This window comes from Helianthus annuus, chromosome 1, assembly GCF_002127325.2.
Source record: "Helianthus annuus cultivar XRQ/B chromosome 1, HanXRQr2.0-SUNRISE, whole genome shotgun sequence".
Taxonomy (NCBI): Eukaryota; Viridiplantae; Streptophyta; class Magnoliopsida; order Asterales; family Asteraceae; genus Helianthus; species Helianthus annuus.
In genome coordinates this window covers 121,672,985-121,694,529 of record NC_035433.2, presented here as the reverse complement: position 1 = coordinate 121,694,529, position 21,545 = coordinate 121,672,985, and the positions used below count along the sequence as shown (strand labels likewise).

The window sequence follows — 21,545 nt, the reverse complement described above, 5'->3', positions numbered from 1 at the left end:
ATAGTCGAAAACCCTAATTTGTTTCATAGTCATCTGGTCTATAAAGCTTCAACCAACGATTATTAAAGGCTTGAACTGGTCTTGCATTAGCATTGGCTTCATGTTACACCACGAACTAAAATTAACAAATAAATTTTACATCAAAAGTGAAACCAAATAAATAGAACATAATGTAAAGCTCACATCTTGGACTACTTCACGAATTATACGCAATTATTCTCGAGAAACCGTTCTCACCTGATATAGTGTAACAAAAGGTTTTTTAGTGATCAAATTCCGTACGTTGTAGAATTATTATAAAATATTACAAAAAAGTATATATTGTTATGAATGCATCATTTATAAGGTGACTTTCCACATACACAACTCCTATAACTCCCATCTCTTTAAGTTCTTTTGTATTAATGTATATGCCTATATATAGTGGCATTTGTATATGGTGTATATATCTCAATGAATAACAATTCTCTATTCTATCTTTCTCTCTATGTTCCTTTGATATTTGCGCTTTAGTTCATATACTAGTCGCTAGTAGGTCGTTGTTTCACAACACGTTATCAGCACGAACGTGCTCATCTAAAAATCTCTAGTGCTATTTGGCTCAAGATCCTTTTTGCGTTTTCATTGTTCATCACCTTTAGAAATTGTTCTTGCAAGGTTTTGCCGCCCCTCCCAAGGATACACTGAAGCGACAATAATCGAAACATTGCAACAATCACTCTCAATTCGAAAGATGTCGACGTCTTGTAATCCAGAATGAATAGATGACGGCTGACCAGGTAAATCATGTTTTTGAAAATAACAGAATCGCATCTTTTAGCAACTCATCAAGACTCATTTTGATGGGTTGTTAATAGAAAAATGTAGCCATGCTATTGGAGCATAAGCAGTTGATATTTGTCAAGACTCATTTTGTTTACTATATTATTTTAATTAATATAGTAATAATTGTCATAAAGTGCTATGAGTTAATTCTTACAAAGTTATAAATGATAAATGATGTGTTGGTTAATTTTATAATTACAATTTGAAGATTTAAACTTTTACCAAAAAAGTATAAATTAACTTTTGTGACAATTTTCTATTTTTTTATGAATGCTTTAAAAGTAAAATTGCATTCTAATATCTATGTTTTGTATTGACACTCGCCTTTGTTTGATTTAAAGTTATGGTTTACCCCAAAATCAAATATCCTTTTATATAATAAGAAAGACAGAACTTTATATCAACTTTTGTATGGACTTGATTGAAATCATATTAAGTTAATGATTTATCTATAAAATTTGTTAGATTAAAATATGAATATCACTTGCATACATAATATATATTTATATATATATATATTTGAATTTACTATTTTTCTTTTGGAATTTATCTGAATTTAGTAATAGTAATTTAACTTAAAATTAATTAAATGCAATTTATGAGGGTGAATGGAATATTATTAATTGTAAAATATAATTGAAAAGTATTAATTGTGATATTATTTCTCATTAACCTCATTAAAAACGTTATTTATTTGAATTTATGTTTCTTTATTCTTCTTAATTATTACTTAATTAGTTGAATTATAATAAGTTAAGTTTACCTTTATTATTATTATTATTATAGAAGTATAGAAACGGTAGTTGTCTTATTATGAAGTTATCTCATGTTATCTTTATTCATAATTATCATAATTAATATTATTAGTATTATTGTAATTAAAAGTTCAATACGAGTAGAAGTGTAAATGTATAACAATGCAATTGTTTAATGTGTGCATATATAATAGCCTAATTGTTTAATTGTTTTATTATCGGAAGATTATTATTTTCCACATTATAATAATATGATGTAATGTTATCATGTAGAAATCGCATAATTTACATTGGTCGATGTTACCACATACATACTTATGTTTTAACTTCATAATTTTTTTTATTAGTTACCTAAGAATTTAAATATTTGAAATGTTTATATGAAAAATGTATGTTGTATGATATCCGTCATTCAATATTATGTGTTTTTAGGAATCTGATTTTTATATCATATATGATTGTGTACATAGTTATATTATATTATGGTTGAGTGCATGATGTATGCACATAAGTTTATTATAATAGTCATGTGTTCCTTTCTCTGAGTACAATTCATATATAGAAATGCTTCTTATATGATTCATATACTCGGTGACACTATATGATTAAAAACTTTATATTTGTTTAGAAAACCTATGTAATGTATCATAGGGTTATGCAGTTAACATATTATCATAAGAAAAGATATAACGTGGATATATTACATTAAATGTTTTAATAGTGTTCTAATATATTCTTCATATTTAACCATGATTAGTAAGGAAAATAAAAAAAAATGTAAATTTATTGATGTCTGTAAGATTTTGGACTGATAAATCTTAATGATTCGGTCATACAATTGATGTTATGTGGTGAAAAAATTAGTTATACATGTGGAATAAAACAAGTTCCATTGTCAAACCTCAAATATGCTCTTGAAGAAACAAGATTGTTAAATAATATATAAGGTTTGAAATGACCACCATAAAAGTTGTGTGATTTTAATCCATTCATGAAGTGAATGTGATGATAGAATGACCAATGTAAGGTCGCGATCATGTATATAACAACTAAGAAAATTATAACGATGTCACCATGATAGTTGTTTGGTTATAATTCATTCCTTGAACTGAATGTGATGATATAATAATTGGTGTAAAGTTCATAATCATGGTAATTGAGGAAATTGTTATGATGCTCATGTAATGAGATCCAACATGTTAATAATGTGATGACTATACAATGATCGTTATAAAGGTCGTAAGATATAAGATTGATAAATATTATACGACTTAACTACTTCTCAATTGATGGTAAGCAAAGAGAACATTATTTACAAGGAAAAATTGATTGTCACACTTGAAACATATGCTCCTAAAGTAGCAATATCATTATAAGAGTCATGGAAAATGAAATGCTTTTATATCATGTGACCGAGTAAATAATGAAAAACTATGAAGCTTGTTTTTGGTTCTACTCCATTCCCAAAAGTGAATGTGATTATATATTAATCATTGTATATGTAATGATAGACCTAATTGAGAAACTTGTAATAATGAGAATGACTATAAGAATTATAATGATGGTCATTTTAATAATGATAATGGACCACAAAAGTGGCAAACTAAGAAGTGATTGCATAACGTGATGGTTTTAACTTTGAAATTATAATATATTCTCTTGTATCATACGTTTTATATTACATACAAGCAAGTAATACACATACGATCATAAACCAGAAGTTTATGGATCAAAATTATTTAATTAGTTGGCATGACCGGTTAGACCACACTGAGTCAATGATGATGTGAAACATAATGAAGAACTAGAAGATTCTTCAACATAATAATTAGCATGTAATGTTTGCTCTCAAGGAAAATTATATATTTACAAAATAAACGAGGGTGTGTATACCTAAATATTCTGGAAGCGATTAAAGGATATGCATATCCCAACATGATACCATTTAGTGTTTTAAATCGATGCATCGTCTAAATGGTTATCAAATCCACAACCTAAAGCTTGTGTGATTGTGGCTTAGCTAATGTGATAGCAAGCATATTAATCCGGATTAGTATATTTATTTGATAATCGTGAATTTGATTCCCAAGTTATTAACGATCATTGGAATAAGTGTTAATGTGATTACTAAACGTCTACTATTGGTTACAAAGCTAGGAATCATGAGATGAGAAAAAGTTCATTTAGGTACATGTAATTTTATATATAGTACCATCAATTCACATCAAGCCAATAAGTTATAGTTCTCCCCATACAGTTGGTTTTTGGTCAAGAACCAAATATGTCTCATCAACGATTTTGGTTGTGCGACATATATTGAAACTCATCCACCACACCGCACAAAGATGAGACTTCTAAAAAGTTTGAGAATATGTTGGGTATAAATAATCGTCTATGATTAAATACTTAAAGCCATTAGTGAGAAATTCGTTTATGGCTCATTGGTTTTCACTTTAGTGAATGAATGTTCCCAACATTAGGGGGAGATAACAAGCAGTTGGAAAGTGAAAAGTGAAAAGTGAAATGAATTATCATGTCATCTTGATCCTTAGACTATAAACTATGAACTAGACATTTAAAGTATAATTCATTTACCAATATTAAAGAACAAATTACCATACAAGTTCACTGACCTAAATAGAGTGACCAAGTAAGTCACATAATCAACTGCTTATGCTCCAGTTATCTTTGTGTCCCAAGAGGACAACCACATTTTTTGTAATGAGTCTATTGCACGCCTATAGCGTGGTAGACTAGTTGATTCCAACAATAAAATTCCTCGAAAATTGGAGCAAGTAATTAAGATGGTCAAGTCGAGGTTATAGTAATAAGATCTCCTGAAGAGACAATAGACATGATGGTTCAAGAAGAACCTCAGGTACCTGAAAATAAAGAGATATTGATAAGTTGTATCATGTCTAACATATGTATGGAATCGAAATAAAAATCAACGTCGTTATTACTTTTGTATATAATGTAGCACTTAAAATGATTAAATGATAAGGATCAAGATTTAAGATCTGCCTATGAATGAATATTAAGAAATGATTGACCATAGAAAGACGCAAATAAGGCAGAGTTTAGTTCTCTAATGAACTGGAAAGTTTCTGGACCAACAGTCCATCCAACTGAAGTTATAAAATATGCTGGATACAAAAGTGTCTTTTATGCGAATCATGTGAAAATCAAATTAAGTGATATAAGTCAAAATTGGTGGCACAAGAATTTTCACAAAGACCTATGATTGATTATGAGAAAACGTATTCTCCAGTGGTGGATGCATTGAGTTTCCAATATCTTGTTAGTCTGGTAATATATAAAAGAGAATTGACATGCGTCTTAGGAAAGTTATGTATCACTTGATACTAAGTCATATAAAATAAGTTCTCGAGAATATTATGATTATTATATAAATTCAGATCTGAATACATATACATGTTGTATATGTTATTGAATTGAATATAATTGGAACTCCCCATGAGTATATTGAATTGAATATAATTGGAGCTCCCCATGAGTATCCTAAAGCATTTGAATGCTTAAGAGGTTAATTGAAACACCTTATGGATGTAATTATAGTGCACCAATACTCCAATAAACATACATAGAAAATGTGTACCTGGTTATTATGGAATCTCAATGTACACAGTGTACAAACATGGTACAATATGGATTTTGGAGATAAAAGCAAGTGTTCTTGATATTTTTGCATATAATACAGATATTAATGTGTTAAAAGGGCAAGTTTATATAGCAAAACTTCTAAGAATGAAAGCACATGCATATTTGGAGAAGATGGAAAGAATTCCCTCATGGATTGATAATCCTAGAAGAATTAATGATGTCAAAACCACAAGAACGTATTATATTATATGAAGTTGACAAAATACGTATGGACTAAAATAGTTGGGTCGAGTGTTGTACAACTCGAGATATTCACATAAAGAGGGATATAAGTTTGATTAAATTAGCCATGTTTTATGAACATTCTACTTTTAAAAGTTCACTATAATCGCAATTTACAGTAATGATGTCTAGGCATCATTGAGAGAAATTGTCGAGCTTTTAGAGGGAGAATTTTTGAATGACCTTGGCACGGTCTAATTATTACTCGAACTGCAGTTCGAGTATATATGTAATTATATTTTACTAATCCCTCAAGTACATCTAGAAGATGATGTTTGGATATTTTAATATGGACATAGTTGAACCTTAAAGTATGTTAAAGGTTGTTAAGTCATTTGTTATAAGAAATGCATATTATCATCTCCTACCAAAGTAGAGATTCTCATTCTTGAAGTACCATCGTTAAATGCATAAGTGCATTAATATGTTTTGCTAGCTATGTATGGTTATAATATCTTTTACTTGAGATTATTGTCATGATTATAACCTTTGTCAAGCGAAGAGACATTGGAATGAGTTCAAAGAAACATTTTAGGTATAAACAATATTTGATTATATTTTATAACCCATCAAAACAAGTTTGGTTAGTCTTGTAGATGCAGGAATGTAACGAAACACAGTCGTGGACGTATGATAATTTTTGGAAAGAGGCACCTAAAGTCTCGTTAGAAGATTATACAACATTGCTCGACATAAAGGATTGCACATTAAGGGATCAAGCAACAAGGCTTTATTCGACTTTCAAGGAAGATGGACATACGTCACTTAAAGGACACATGTTAAAATGAGGGGGGGACTTATTCAAGTTGCACTCTTTTTCCCTTAACTAAGTTTTGTCCCATTGGGTTTTCTTAGTAAGGTTTTTAATGAGGCAACATACCTGATCCAAAAGTATCAGGAGGATAAAATACGCGCTGCACTCTTTTTCCCTTAGCTGAGGTTTTGTCCCACTGGGTTTTCCTAGCAAGGTTTTTAACGAGGCAGCATCACCAAGCGTATTAAAGGTATGTGGATAGTCAAGGGGGGGGGGGTGTTATGAATGCATCATTTATAAGGTGACTTTCCACATACACAACTCCTATAACTCCCATCTCTTTAAGTTCTTTTGTATTAATGTATATGCCTATATATAGTGGCATTTGTATATGGTGTATATATCTCAATGAATAACAATTCTCTATTCTATCTTTCTCTCTATGTTCCTTTGATATTTGCGCTTTAGTTCATATACTAGTCGCTAGTAGGTCGTTGTTTCACAACATATATATATTTTTTACCTTTCTAACAATGGTCCATATAACATTTTGGTCGCATGGTGGAGTAGTAAGTGAGCCAATATATCCATAATATTTTCTACTCCCAAATTTTATTTGTCGGGGGTCTATTATTCCCACGCTTTTTTCAACTTCTCTTGTAGATGACACTGCTTTTAAATATGGTTCCATCTGATCACATATATTAAAAAAAATACAGACTTAGAGATTTTGTGTACAGAAAATTATTGGTTACACTACAATATTAGTTAAGAAAATGATTACTTAACATACCGTGGCTAAAAAAAAAATTGGGGCGACCAATTTTGTATAGGATTCCAACCACTGCAACCTTTGCGTCTATACTCTGATGAACCAAGTGTAGCTCGAGATTAAATCTATGCATGTAAGAAATTATATTGTCATTAGATATATGAAATGTTAGTTTCTTGGTAATTAAAATGAATTTTGGAGATGAATATTTTGCTTATTTTAATAAAATTTTTATATAAACCTTCGGTGTAAGACCCTAATTCGTATTTGACAAAAAGTCGCAGCGGAAATTCGTGCCATAAAATTTCGTTCATTACAAACGTCTTGACTTACTTGAAAGTTCGTTTTAATATGTATCTTTTACAAAGATAAAGCATAAGTCCTGTTTACTAATAGTACATACTCAATTATTCGCGTACAATCTATCTTGTGACTCGGTCTTCGATCTCTAATCCTTGTGATAATCGCCCGTTATCCGTACAACCTGCACTCACCACATACATTCATAACATTAGCACACATTATATAAACAAGATTCATTCGCGTACACTTCACATTTTGTCATCTTTTGAACTTTAAGCATTTCATCTGCGTATCCATTTCCTGGTGAGGCTTCAATAATGTACCTGCATTACTTTCCATTCTCAAGGTACACCATTAATAACATTAACCCTCAACGTGTCTAAATCATGCATACATACGTACTTACATACATACATACACATCTACATACGTACATATCTTTCCTACAACTTTACATACGTGCATACACTCATACATGTCTTTATACATACATACATACACATCTACATATGTACGCACCTTTCCTACATCTTTACATACATGCATACGCTCGTACATATCTTTATACATACATACATACACATCTACATACATATAAACCTTTCCTACATCATTACATACATGCATACACTCGTACATATCTTTATACATACATACATGCATACACATCTACATTCGTACATACCTTTCCTACATCATTACATACATGCATATACTCGTACATATCTTTATACATACATACATACACATCTACATACATACCAACCTTTCCTACATCATTACATACATGCATACACTCGTACATATCTTTATACATACACGCATACACATCTACATTCGTACACACCTTTCCTACATCATTACATACATGCATATACTCGTACATATCTTTATACATACATACATACACATCTTCATATGTACATACCTTTCCTACATCATTACATATATGCATATACTCGTACATATCTTTATACATACATACATACACATCTACATATGTACATACCTTTCCTACATCATTACATACATGCATACCTTTACGTACACGTGCTAGATCACGCGTACCTCTTACATAATCATACGTTATTTACATGGGTCTTAGACTTAGCTTTATAGCCCATAAACATCTAAGGAACCATCAAAATCATGTTTGGAAGGTCCGCCGTAGACCACGGATGACAAACCGAAGCCTACAATACATAAATCACCTTAAATAACAAGATTTCAGCTTTTGGAACTTGGGGAGGCCGTCGCCGACGGCCCTAGGGGTGTTGGCGACGGGCCTTGCATTTACCCGTAGCCAGAAACACCCGTAGACAGGTAAATAAGGCGTCGGAGGAAAATTGGTTTTCTAGAGCCCGTCGGCGACGGCCCTAACCCCGTCGGCGACGCCCTCTAGAAAACCCCTTTTTCTGCAGATCCGTTTCGTCGTCCGTACGCACTAAAACGCGCATAAGTTTTGAACCGTTTACCCGTTTAACCTCCCGTTTCTTCCTACATGCTTGTAAATTCACATTCTATCATATGAACTTAAAATCCCATATCCGGATTAAGCAAATTCTTAACTTACACGCTATCGGCTTATTATTCATGTACGATTATTCGACCCGTTCATGTTTTTATCAAACATTTCATTCGTTTTAGCCCAAAACTTACACGAACCTTATAACCATAATACTTTTACATTATCCGGGGTTTCGTACTTGGGATTTACGTACCCGATACCCGGTATGCGTTAAACTTATTCATTTCATTCATTTATACGAAAACAACTTGGTTAATACAATTTCAACTTGCTAACTTGATTGTCCATTAACCGTAACTCACAACCGGGTATTTATACTATTAATTCGCGCCTCTAATTCTTGATTAGCGTGCTTATGTACCATTCTACCCATACCCGGTTATAGCACCGTATTCATCACTTACGCAACCCTTCCGGTATAGTAATAAAACCACATTTTGATCCATTACCTCTACTTAGCGAAAATCATCGATTTCATACGAACCATCCTTATTTGTCCTCAATTATCATACTTAATTAACTAGCACATATCTTTATGTAAACAACTAAGAAGTGATTACCGAAATCACTTACCTTAAGCGTTTGTGTTCAAGCTTGCTTCCTCGCCTCCTCTTGACCCGTTAGCGTTCCGTTCTTGAGTCCATGCTAATGTGATCCCTATCCTTTCATGTCATTACAATCACATTATGGTTAGCACAAATGCTCATTCATACTAACATTCATTTCCTTCCATTCATATATTACTTGCATTTTTATTAACCAAATACCACATACATAAGGCATAGACTAAAAGTTACCTTGTTTAACATTCTCGCAACTCAATCATCATCGTACACGACATGTAGATCATCTAGTACATAACACATTACTTCTCTACTATTATAATTGTGTCCGAAAGGCTAACCATGTTATTCATTCATTGATGACTTTCAAAAAGTCAACTGTCTTACTTACACACTTTCAACTTATGAACATGTATCCATCTTAATATGGTAGAGCATAGTATTAACATTATACGCATTTCATGATCGTATTATATGACATATTCAACTACATGATCACCTAATTATATACACATGTACATACATAATCCATTCCTTCCACACCAGCGTTTTCATATCTTCACAACTAACACCTTAACTCATACTTAGCTAACCCAACATCATTTCAACATAGCCTCCGCATGAACTATATCTAAAACACACTTCTCATGTTAGTTTACTATCAAATACATTATTATCACGTTCTATATAAAATTACCTATTACTTGCATACAATTTCACACATCATTTCCATTTAGACATTTCATCAAACACTTGGTGTGCGTACTACTTTCTAAGCCTAATGTACAAGTATTTTATGCATAATATTACAAGTTCATATCAAGATCGTCAAGTTCCACTAGAATCATATAATTCTCATAATATACCCAAATTAACTAACAATTACTCATTACATACAACATCATACATGAATTTTACACAACAATTAAACATGTATGATTATCCATATCATCATCTTCACTACTACAAGTGGGTTTCATCCAAAATCATCAAATTACTTAGAATCTTGCATAGTTCATGTTCTATATGGTGATTCTAACACATGTACATGATCAATTTCTTACAATTTCATGGATTGTTCATAACCCACTTCATAGCAAGATCATTAAATCGTAAATTACAACTTACCACATGTTTAATAGGGCTAGATCATCAAGAAAACGAGTTCATGCATTAGTTTAGGCTGAAATCCTTCTTCAATTTGATGGTTTCTTGAGGGTTAGGGTTTACACCCCTCACTCCCTTCTCCTGATCGTTCTCACGCACACACACACCTTGTGTGTGTGAGATTTTTGTTTTAATTAAATTCACTTTCAACTTTGGCAATCCTAGTCCCTCAAGTTTATTACCCATCATAGTTACCACAAGTTTCAATCCTTTACTTAATTTGCTAGACATTTAACTAGGTTTACTAACCTAGTTATTGTACCCCCTTTTGTTAAACATGATAACAAACTAGCAAATTAATAATTCGGTTTTGGGGCGTTACAAGTCTACCCCCCTTAAATGAGGTTTCGTCCCCGAAACCTTTCTCACTTCCATTTATACATACACCTATCATTGTTTGACTTTATGATCACATCATAATTATAAGTAATCATCTCATCTCATTTCGTATTTACTCATACAATTAACTTCTTAGCAAGTGTATACTTCCCATGGCATATTTTCACCTAACATTCTCATTTCCTTGACCGTTTAGTAACAGTTTAATGTACATATTCATTCAAACTTATAATAATACTTACACTCATATGATCCGTTTTTAACGGATTTAGTACTTTCATCTCATCCTTTAAGATTCCATTCTATAGACTCATTGTATAACATTTAACTCTTGTTTTGTTATCACAACAAAACTGCTATGTCATCGTCATACCTACGTGCTTAACTCCGTAGCTAACATCATTCTACATTTCTATAGTCTTTTATACCATACGTATCCCTTCGTTACTTACACATTCGGATACTTTCTTTTTTTTTGTTCATTTGCTTTACATTTACTTATATGACTTGTTTGACGCATACATGGTCAAGCTATTGACTTCTTCTTATGTAGACTAGCTTCATCTTTTATATCTTAAATCTGTTTCGCGGATTCGAACACATTATTCATACTTTTCGTACCTTCTATGTTTTGAATCCGTTTCGCGGATTCAAACATTGCATTCACATCTTTCCTTCTTTGAATCCGTCTCTCGGATTCAAACATTGCATTTACGCCTTTCATCCCTTGAATCCGTCTCGCGGATTCAAGCATTGCATTCATATCTTTCATTCTTTGAATCCGTCTCGCGGATTCAAACATTGCATATACGCTTTTCATCCCTTGAATCCGTCTCGCGGATTCAAGCATTGCATTCATACATTGTTGATCCGTACTTTCTTACGGATTCAACATTCTTCGTTCTTATCATTCATGTTTTTCATTCCTTCATAGTACTCTCAATTTCCCGAGAGTCTTACTACCCACTTCTCCCGCACACCCACCTGCTACCCAATTCTAACGGACATACCTGCGATAATTACCATGGTCTCACGAATGTCATATGCTTCTTGCGTACTGGCCAGGTGCGCAATTCACATACTAATTTCGTGCCTTCAGGTAATCACCGCCTTATGTCTGCAGTAGTGGGTCTCAATTCGTGCTACATTCTTACAATCTTATCAAGACAATATCGCTGTCTTCCATTTAGTACTTACCCTGCCAAGGAGATTTCTTTCTTTTTCTTTTAACACCGGTACCATACATATTAACATTGTGTACCTGGGGTCCGTCTGTCCATTCGCATCCTTGCCTGCCTTAGCATTCATCCTAGACTGCATTCAAGGGTCATCTTCCTCAAACACTTATACTTACCTTGCACATAACATACCGTCAGTTTCTTTATACGTATACATAAGTACATACTTACATTCGCTTCTACATTTGGATCTTGATCGAGTCTTAGATTGTACGGGTTCCTTATCATAAGAGCGCACAAGTTTGAGTTTAAGTACTTACTTTCTTGTACTTGATTCTCTCAAACCAGGGCTCTGATACCAACTTGTAAGACCCTAATTCGTATTTGACAAAAAGTCACAGCGGAAATTCGTGCCATAAAATTTCGTTCATTACAAACGTCTTGACTTACTTGAAAGTTCGTTTTAATATGTATCTTTTACAAAGATAAAGCATAAGTCCTGTTTACTAATAGTACATACTCAATTATTCGCGTACAATCTATCTTGTGACTCGGTCTTCGATCTCTAATCCTTGTGATAATCGCCCGTTATCCGTACAACCTGCACTCACCACATACATTCATAACATTAGCACACATTATATAAACAAGATTCATTCGCGTACACTTCATATTTTGTCATCTTTTGAACTTTAAGCATTTCATCTGCGTATCCATTTCCTGGTGAGGCTTCAATAATGTACCTGCATTACTTTCCATTCTCAAGGTACACCATTAATAACATTAACCCTCAACGTGTCTAAATCATGCATACATACGTACTTACATACATACATACACATCTACATACGTACATATCTTTCCTACAACTTTACATATGTGCATACACTCATACATGTCTTTATACATACATACATACATACACATCTACATACGTACGCACCTTTCCTACATCTTTACATACATGCATACGCTCGTACATATCTTTATACATACATACATACATACACATCTACATACATACAAACCTTTCCTACATCATTACATACATGCATACACTCGTACATATCTTTATACATACATACATACACATCTACATTCGTACATACCTTTCCTACATCATTACATACATGCATATACTCGTACATATCTTTATACATACATACATACACATCTACATACATACCAACCTTTCCTACATCATTACATACATGCATACACTCGTACATATCTTTATACATACACGCATACACATCTACATTCGTACATACCTTTCCTACATCATTACATACATGCATATACTCGTACATATCTTTATACATACATACATACACATCTTCATATGTACATACCTTTCCTACATCATTACATACATGCATATACTCGTACATATCTTTATACATACATACATACACATCTACATATGTACATACCTTTCCTACATCATTACATACATGCATACCTTTACGTACACGTGCTAGATCACGCGTACCTCTTACATAATCATTCATTATTTACATGGGTCTTAGACTTAGCTTTATAGCCCATAAACATCTAAGGAACCATCAAAATCATGTTTGGAAGGTCCGCCGTAGACCACGGATGACAAACCGAAGCCTACGATACATAAATCACCTTAAATAACAAGATTTCAGCTTTTGGAACTTGGGGAGGCCGTCGCCGACGGCCCTAGGGGCGTCGGCGACGGGCCTTGCATTTACCCGTAGCCAGAAACACCCGTAGACAGGTAAATAAGGCGTCGGAGGAAAATTGGTTTTCTAGAGCCCGTCGGCAACGGCCCTAACCCCGTTGGCGACGCCCTCTAGAAAACCCCTTTTTCTGCAGATCCGTTTCGTCATCCGTACGCACTAAAACGCGCATAACTTTTGAACCGTTTACCCGTTTAACCTCCCGTTTCTTCTTACATGCTTGTAAATTCACATTCTATCATATGAACTTAAAATCCCGTATCCGGATTAAGCAAATTCTTAACTTACACGCTATCGGCTTATTATTCATGTACAATTATTCGACCCGTTCATGTTTTTATCAAACATTTCATTCGTTTTAGCCCAAAACTTACACGAACCTTATAACCATAATACTTTTACATTATCCGGGGTTTCGTACTTGGGATTTACGTACCCGATACCCGGTATGCGTTAAACTTATTCATTTCATTCATTTATACGAAAACAACTTGGTTAATACAATTTCAACTTGCTAACTTGATTGTCCATTAACCGTAACTCACAACCGGGTATTTATACTATTAATTCGCGCCTCTAATTCTTGATTAGCGTGCTTATGTACCATTCTACCCATACCCGGTTATAGCACCGTATTCATCACTTACGCAACCCTTCCGGTATAGTAATAAAACCACATTTTGATCCATTACCTCTACTTAGCGAAAATCATCGATTTCATACGAACCATCCTTATTTGTCCTCAACTATCATACTTAATTAACTAGCACATATCTTTATGTAAACAACTAAGAAGCGATTACGGAAATCACTTACCTTAAGCGTTCGTGTTCAAGCTTGCTTCCTCGCCTCCTCTTGACCCGTTAGCGTTCCGTTCTTGAGTCCATGCTAATGTGATCCCTATCCTTTCATGTCATTACAATCACATTATGGTTAGCACAAATGCTCATTCATACTAACATTCATTTCCTTCCATTCATATATTACTTGCATTTTTATTAACCAAATACCACATACATAAGGCATAGACTAAAAGTTACCTTGTTCCACATTCTCGCAACTCAATCATCATCGTACACGACATGTAGATCATCTAGTACATAACACATTACTTCTCTACTATTATAATTGTGTCCGAAAGGCTAACCATGTTATTCATTCATTGTTGACTTTCAAAAAGTCAACTGTCTTACTTACACACTTTCAACTTATGAACATGTATCCATCTTAATAGGGTAGAGCATAGTATTAACATTATACTCATTTCATGATCGTATTATATGACATATTCAACTACATGATCACCTAATTATATACACATGTACATACATAATCCATTCCTTCCACACCAGCGTTTTCATATCTTCACAACTAACACCTTAACTCATACTTAGCTAACCCAACATCATTTCAACATAGCCTCCGCATGAACTATATCTAAAACGCACTTCTCATGTTAGTTTACTATCAAATACATTATTATCACGTTCTATATAAAATTACCTATTACTTGCATACAATTTCACACATCATTTCCATTTAGACATTTCATCAAACACTTGGTGTGCGTACTACTTTCTAAGCCTAATGTACAAGTATTTTATGCATAATATTACAAGTTCATATCAAGATCGTCAAGTTCCACTAGAATCATATAATTTTCATAATATACCCAAATTAACTAACAATTACTCATTACATACAACATCATACATGAATTTTACACAACAATTAAACATGTATGATTATCCATATCATCATCTTCACCACTACAAGTGGGTTTCATCCAAAATCATCAAATTACTTAGAATCTTGCATAGTTCATGTTCTATATGGTGATTCTAACACATGTGCATGATCAATTTCGTACAATTTCATGGATTGTTCATAACCCACTTCATAGCAAGATCATTAAATCGTAAATTACAACTTACCACATGTTTAATTGGGCTAGATCATCAAGAAAACGAGTTCATGCATTAGTTTAGGTTGAAATCCTTCTTCAATTTGATGGTTTCTTGAGGGTTAGGGTTTACACCCCTCACTCCCTTCTCCTGATCGTTCTCATGCACACACACACCTTGTGTGTGTGAGATTTTTGTTTTAATTAAATTCACTTTCAACTTTGGCAATCCTAGTCCCTCAAGTTTATTACCCATCATAGTTACCACAAGTTTCAATCCTTTACTTAATTTGCTAGACATTTAACTAGGTTTACCTAGTTATTATACCCCCTTTTGTTAAACATGATAACAAACTAGCAAATTAATAATTCGGTTTTGGGGCGTTACATTCGGCTATTGATAGTGTGTTCAGTAGGGGTGTGCCAGTGGGCTTGATTAAGTTGATACTCGGTTCCATTTATATGAATATGGCCAGCTCCTCTTATCCATCTCAACTGTATTTTTTCATAAAAGTTAATAGTTATAAGAACAAATAATAACAGTTATCTTTAGTTTTTAGATTAGGGGTGTTCATGAGCCGAGCACAAGCATGAGCCGATCTGATCCGATCGAGGGTCTGCTCGTGCTCGGATTGAATTACAACCGATCCGATCCGATCGGATCGAATTTGCAAAACCGAGCACAAAAGTGATGCTTATGCTTGGATTGAATTTGAATCGAGCGGATCGTTTTCACTCGGTTTTTCTCAAATCCTAACTAAAATCGAGCGGATCGTTTTCGCTCGGTTTCGCTTGATTGAATTATAAGGCTGCGTTTAACAAAAACAAATCCTTACTTAATTAAAACATGTCAACACCTTACTAACAAAAGCAATACATAACAAAAATCATGATTCTAAAACTGTTCTTAACAATATCAAGAAGCAGATCTTCGAACAATCAGTTTATGACTATGTGATTATTTTAGGAATTAGGGATTTAGGGTTAGATTTTGATATTAACAATTAAGTTGGGCTTTTAATTTTTTTTTGGGCTAGTATATTTTATGGGCTTTTAATCTTTAAAATCTATAATATATATATATAGAGTCAGGATTTAAAGAAAACGGGGGAAAGTGTGAGAACGGTGAGAGCGCTTATGGATCGTTAGATCAAAACAATCCATGGACTAGATTGCGCAGTGGCATTTTCGTAAATAACATCAATTTTATTATGTGGGACGCGCTTCATTAAGGGTAAAAGGGTCTTTTACCGCTCAAATTCAAAACGCCAACAAATGATAACACGCCATTCAAAAAAATAAACGCCATTAAAAATAAAACGCAAAAAATTAGAGATAAAACGCGTTGGATATTATAGGAAGAGGAAACAACACAGTAACTGAATTTTAGTTATTAAAATTTATTAGAAGAAATTTCCTCCTAAATTACGCGCCAAAAACATCATTATATAAACGACGTAAAACATCGCTTCCATAATCACTTCAATCTATCATTTCTGCAAAAACATCTTTAACCAAAAACGCCAATTTAACCAAAACGCCAAAAATATCAACAATCGTTTGGTGGAGATACACTCTGGAAATCAGGCGATTCGTCCTGCGTTCTGACAACAGAAGGAGGGTGTATGGTAGGACGATCAAGGCAATTCTGAAGATGGAAGAAGAGGTACAGAGGGGTATCCTATCTCTTGGCATTGCTCTGGATAACGAATGCCATGAAACACATATGCTTATGAAAGCAATAACAAGGAAATTTGGACCAATCAAAGCAGATGTAAAGCCGGACCCTGTCATGACATCATGGCGCGTTTTGATGATGAGACAGACATGGTGATCGTTATATACGACAGCGGAGAGCAGGAAGACTACAGGCTTGAAAACATCATGACAAAGCAGGGCTTGGGTTCATGGAAGAATTGCATAACGCCACTTGTTTGAACACTGAAATGGACTCAAAATTGGCGTTAATGCAAGATATGTTCAAATGGAGGCTTCAGAATCTTCAGGAACAATAAGCCGATGAAGGTGAAGGTGATGACATAGATGAAGATCCAGATGAAGACTCCGAGGAAGAAGATGACGCAAGTGATGGATACTTCTCGAATAAAGTATCTTCTGACAAAGAGTTTTAATTTTTTTCTCTGTAATCTTCTTTTTTTAAGATAATAATTAAATGATATATTTTTCTATTTATTTGCAAAACGCAAAAAAAAAAAAAAAATACTACAAAAGGTTATTGCTTACAAAATTCCAGAAATAACAAAAAATATTTTTCCTGCTTAATATTTTATTTTCTCCGTTATTGTATTTTCTCATCTTGGTCTGCATAACACCATTTAAAAAAAACGCCAAACTTGGAAGATGGGACGTCTATCACCCTAGAAACTGATAAAGCTGATCAAAACAATAAATACAAACAATAATTGAAAAGACAATTACTTTATTACTATCGTTTATTATAATAAAAAAATTCCGCCTAAACTATGCGCCAAAAAACTCCTATAAGAGAGGGGTCTACACACAATGAATTGATCACACCCAGAAAAACAAACGCTATGTTCTCTAGAAACCACTCACTTTAGAACGCCAAAAAAGGTTAGTTAAAATAACCACATATGGCAAAGCTTTCACTGAATGGATTCTTCTCGGAGGGGGTTATCTCTATAATCTTTTTCTGAATGAGATGGACAAATATTCAAGAAAAAGAGACTGATGACAGTGTTATGTCATCATGTGAGCTTTTTTCTTGATGAATATATGCATGGCATGAATGGATCAACACAAGTGTAAAATGCTATTTTGGACTCCATTATCATAAATAGCATCAAGCAAGAGTTGATCTTCAATGACATGCCACCAAACAAGAATATCACACCAAAAAACAGGATGCCACTAAGAAGCTTCGTCTAAAAAAGATGGGGTTTACGTAGGAAAGTTGGCATCTAGCTAAGGTATTCAAAGGTTCAAAACGCCAAAACAAATTCAAGAAGAAGAGGCTGATGACAGTGAAGATTCGGATGAGAAATTAGATTTTTTAAATTTTTTTCTTTTTCACTTTATATTGTTTTGTTATCAAATTATCTGTTGTTTTGTTATCCAATTCTCTACAAATAAAATACATTATTATATAAAACGCCAAAAACTACAAACACCAAAACGCTAGTAGTATGAAAACTGTGAGAATGGATGCTGGCAAAGCACCTTGTCAATGTATTAAACGCCAAAAAAATTGACTAAACGCCATAAAAAACATTTGGTCTTATTGTAATTAATATTATGAAAATATTAATGACTCGTAGTGAATTATTATACAACGCCACAAAACGCCAAAAAAATTGACCAGAAAACGCTATTACGCAAAAAAATTATCTCCGTGACACAAAAACAATTAATTCAACGCCAAAAAGTTTAATCAATACAATTAACGCCAAAATAATCTTAGACGCCAAAAATGTTATAGCGTGTTGGGAAAATAAAAGAAGATTGAAAAGACAAAAAAACCCCTCACCCCCTGATCATATCCTGCACCACGTGTTGGGCCAGGATGCGTTCTCACCGTTCTCACACTTTTGGGTGTTTTCTCTTGATCCCGTACCTATATATACATATATATATATATACATATATATATATATATATATATATATATATATATATATATATATATATTATATATATATATATATATATATATATATAGTGGAGAGTTCAAATGAGAACAATTTTTTTGTAAGAAGAACAAAGAAGAAATTTCAACCAATAAGAATGCTTTATTTTACTTCATTTAATATAAGTATTTAATGTTACTATAAGGGTACATTGGTAAATCTACATAGGTCATTAATTTGTAGTCTTCCTCTTTAATAGCTAACTACATTAAATTTTTTGTAACTTATCTTCAAAATATATATTTTTTCAAAAAAATAAAATAAAATAATATAAAGTGTAGGATAAATTACGAATTGTGTAGGATAAATTTCAACGTGTAGGATGAATTTCGAAATATGTAGGATAACTTTTGATGTGTGTAGGCAAAAAAAGTTAGTGTGGAGGATAATAGTCTTTATGACTAATTAATTAGTCAAAAAGGATAATAAATGAGATAAGTGAAAAAACTATTTATTGTTTTACAAAATTACCCTTTGTTCTTTTTATTCTCAATTAAATTTTATTCTCAAATGAACCTTCCCCTATATATATTATTAAAAATAATTCGAGTGAAACTGAGCAAGCGGACCTTTGCTCATGCTTGGATTGAATTTGAATCGAACCAATCCGAGCGGCTCATTTACAAACTGAGCGGGAATCGAACGAGCATTTTTAAGCATTTTTCAAGCGATCGTCGAGCGATCCTTGATCGTCGAGCAATTTGAACAGTCCTACTTTAGATGATATGAAAGTTTAATTTCTGTGCAGGCTTTCCTACCATCATATCATGGCCCCTGTTGATAAGTGTTGTATTAGCCGGTTTATAATCTCTATCAAGTCTTCCTAGTACGGATGTAGTCCGAACCCTTTTATGTGTGAGATCAATTGGCGACTGCATGTCTCCTTGATTACACATACTCCACTCAGGATGGATCTCTCCCCAATGGTTCGGGCCATTTGAACTGTTCACATCATATGAGAATTCATGTTCGTCATCTGCTCCACCATTAACAACATATTTCATGAACAAAAAAAATAATAATATACGATCGAACAACTGAAAAGACTAATATAATGTTTAAGTTAGATTGTTTAGGGACTAACCAACTTCTTGAGATATAGAGAAAGGTACACAAAAGATGATGAAAAGAGCAAATAACAATAAGCTTTTGTTATTCATTACTCTGTGCATATATCAATTCCTTTTAGAGTTTTGGTATAAGTTATTGATGTTTTGCATGGGGGGTATGCATATAAATACATAGTGGGCAAGGGTAGGGTTTGGGCTAAAAAATGTGAACGGAGAAAACTAACGTTTCATTTTGATCAAAGACTATGCTTTATTTTAACATATAAAGGTAAAGGAATTCTTTGTTGTGCGAAAACACTAAAAGACTTTTGGATTCAGCCACCTCAAATATAATATCTGTAATTACTCATAACTTATTTGAATATCCATATACAGTTATCGAATTTTGGAATATCCATATACAGTTATCGAATTTTGGCTTTTGCTTCCAAAATGATACATTAGGATTGTATATATCAACATCAAATATTCAGGTTTAGAAAAAATGTTATCAAATATGACAAATATTACTCCATACATCTCTTTTGGGAAAACACACTGGTGTACACACGTATATGATGACGGAATACGAGGTTGAAACAAATTTCACTTGTTCTTCTCGAAGCTTTCATTTAGTCTTATAATAGAAAAGACTACATTTTGGCTGCGAAACGACATATATTAACTTTATTTATTTCTTTCTGTTTTTATTTTTCAAATTGCAGGAAGGAAGAAACTCAGTCATTATATACCTATGGGGCTATGTATGTATAATTTATTATGTTTAGAACTTTGTTTAATTTTGACTGTACGTGAAACGAGTTAATTGGAATTCAATATATAATTTCTTTTTTCTTCCAGAAAGGAAGAAAGTCATTCATTATATATCTCTGAATTTACAATTGAAGATTGTACTTCATGTTTTATACGGGAAAGTAAATTAAATTAATCATGTAAAGGGAACACAAAATATTTAAGGGTTATTAGATAATTTTGTTTATGAAAGTTTGATTTTTTTTTCTTTTTATAAATAGTTCAAGTAGATTTTTAGAAGAATAATGAAGATTTGTTTTTATAAATAATACTTAAACGTTCACATCTAGTTAAACGGGTTAAAATAATAATC

At 32.9% G+C, this 21,545-nt stretch overlaps 1 pseudogene; it reads right to left on the bottom strand.

Annotated features, from left to right (window-relative positions):
• LOC110875378 lies at positions 1-20,568 on the bottom strand (annotated as a pseudogene).
• Between the last annotated feature and the right edge of the window lie 977 nt (positions 20,569-21,545).